The 2,120-nt window shown below is 35.7% G+C and overlaps 1 pseudogene; it reads right to left on the minus strand.

Moving 5' to 3' along the window:
* Positions 1–16: 16 nt before the first annotated feature.
* Positions 17–835, minus strand: LOC108973064 (annotated as a pseudogene).
* Between the last annotated feature and the right edge of the window lie 1,285 nt (positions 836–2,120).

Below are 2,120 nucleotides of genomic sequence, written 5' to 3' on the forward strand. Positions count from 1 at the left end.
AACGTAATTCTCACGTTTTCAAGGATATGTTGTTACATGCTTTCCTTAAATGCTTCAAAGAATTTTTCGAGGATGTCATTTCTTTTTCTTTCAATTTCAAGGGCCTCACTGCCATCCTCTTTAATTGCTTTAATTTCCGCCGCAATTCTTTTATTTGAAGCCCGGAATTCCTCCAAAAATTCGTTTTGAATATTTTTGTTTGAATTATGTTTTTTCTTTTTCTTGCAGGTTCCTCGTCAACAAACGGCAATTCTTCCTGGGAATCCAGCGTAATGGAAGAGCTGTTAAAGGGTGATGCATAGTCTACAACTTCTTGAACTGTAATAAATTAGTTTATAAAAATAAATATAAACTTTTTTAATTTCTATTTTGTTTTACTAACCTGTGCTCTAATCCACCAATGTTTCCAAATTGAAGCTTTTATAGCTCCCGAAGATACTATTTATTTTAGGGTAGAACTCCCACGTCGAAGGGCTGCCGCCAAAGGGACCAATAGATTTCCTCTCATCTCTGTAAATTTTTTGAAAACTTTTATATGAAATGCACATGCATATTAAATAAACTTACCTGTATTTATTTGTCAAGTTGTGTATTTTCACACGAATTTCATTCGCGGAATATACATGCCCCTTTGTGGCCATTTCTGCAGCCATATCCTTGAAAACGTGGGAATTGCGTTTTACATCACGAAGCTGTGGCAATTTTTCCTCCCACAAGCAGAAAAGAAGTTTAACTTCCTCCTTATTCCAAGTTGATCTCTTTTTCCTGAAAAATTAACAAATCTACATATATTTTAAATAATAACTTTATTAAAAATAAGTTTACTAATCTCTTTCTCACGCTGTCGGCCATTTTGGTTTACTTTGTCATTTGACATTTCTCCTATTTTTCGCAAAAATTATCGATAAAATTAGGAATAACACCGATTATCTAGTAGTGTAATCTGAGATTAATTTTTAATTTCGGATTAACTAGAGAGGAATTCTATATGGTAAATCTCGTTTCTTAATTACGGATTGTCGAGTTAATCTCGTTATATGTAAACATACTATTATCCATGAACGACTTATACTATGTTCGGATCGACATTGAAAACATTTTGAAAACACATTTGTAATATATTATTATATATTATATTGTGGCATCTAAGTCGTTCGGACCGACAATGTGTGTTTACGATGAGCTTTCACTGACAACTATCAAAAGCGGTATTCTCTTGCTCTTGCAAGATTGCACGATTACACAAAATGCAAAAATCCTATACCGAAATATGCAAGGCGGAAGAGCACCCATTGCAGAATCTAGTGATATATGACAGCACGAAAATAAACATGGGTTTTGGTCTGACATATTTTACAGCCATTGCATGTAATTTTCTGCATGTGCTTGTTGTTATTATGCCGTTGCACCAAAAGGATAATTCTGCAATTTCTGCACGGTTTGGCAAGAGTAAGAGAATCCCCCTAATATGAGAATAGCAAGCGACAGCTGTAACCGATTATAATGAGTGGAATGATAGTTTTCAAGTAGTTTTCACCGAAACCTGTGTTTACGTTTGACAGATTTCACATGGACGAAAACACAAGTTTCCGTGTTTCGTTTCCATTTTCGTAAAATTCAAAAACGACGAGACGTATTGCTCGAACCACCTAAATAACAATGCGAGAGGGGGGAGTGCCATAATTATCAGAGATAATATTCCCCACTACGAAGAAATTAATATAAGTATCCCAGAATGCCAAACCACAACAATTTCGGTTGAAACTAGTTTCGGAAAAATAAGTATTACCGCAATATATAGCCCACCTAGACACAATATTAAAATGGACTTGTACACAGAACTTATACTAAAACACCATGGAAAGTTCATCATGGGTGATTTTAACGCAAAACACTCCCAATGGGGTTCAAGAGTTACGACACCGAAGGGCAGAGAGCTATTTAAAGCTGCTATGTCCACTGGATGCGACTTCATGTCTACTGGCAAGTCGACTTACTGGCCTTCCGACACAAGAAAATTACCTGACTTGATCGATTTTTTCATCACTCGACAAACATCCACGACTTTCATTACCATGGAAAATGGATTGGACTTAAATTCGGACCATGTAACCCTAAAT

The sequence above is a fragment of the Bactrocera latifrons genome, unplaced genomic scaffold (genome assembly GCF_001853355.1).
Source record: "Bactrocera latifrons isolate USDA-ARS-PBARC rearing strain unplaced genomic scaffold, ASM185335v1 scaffold_450, whole genome shotgun sequence".
Taxonomy (NCBI): Eukaryota; Metazoa; Arthropoda; class Insecta; order Diptera; family Tephritidae; genus Bactrocera; species Bactrocera latifrons.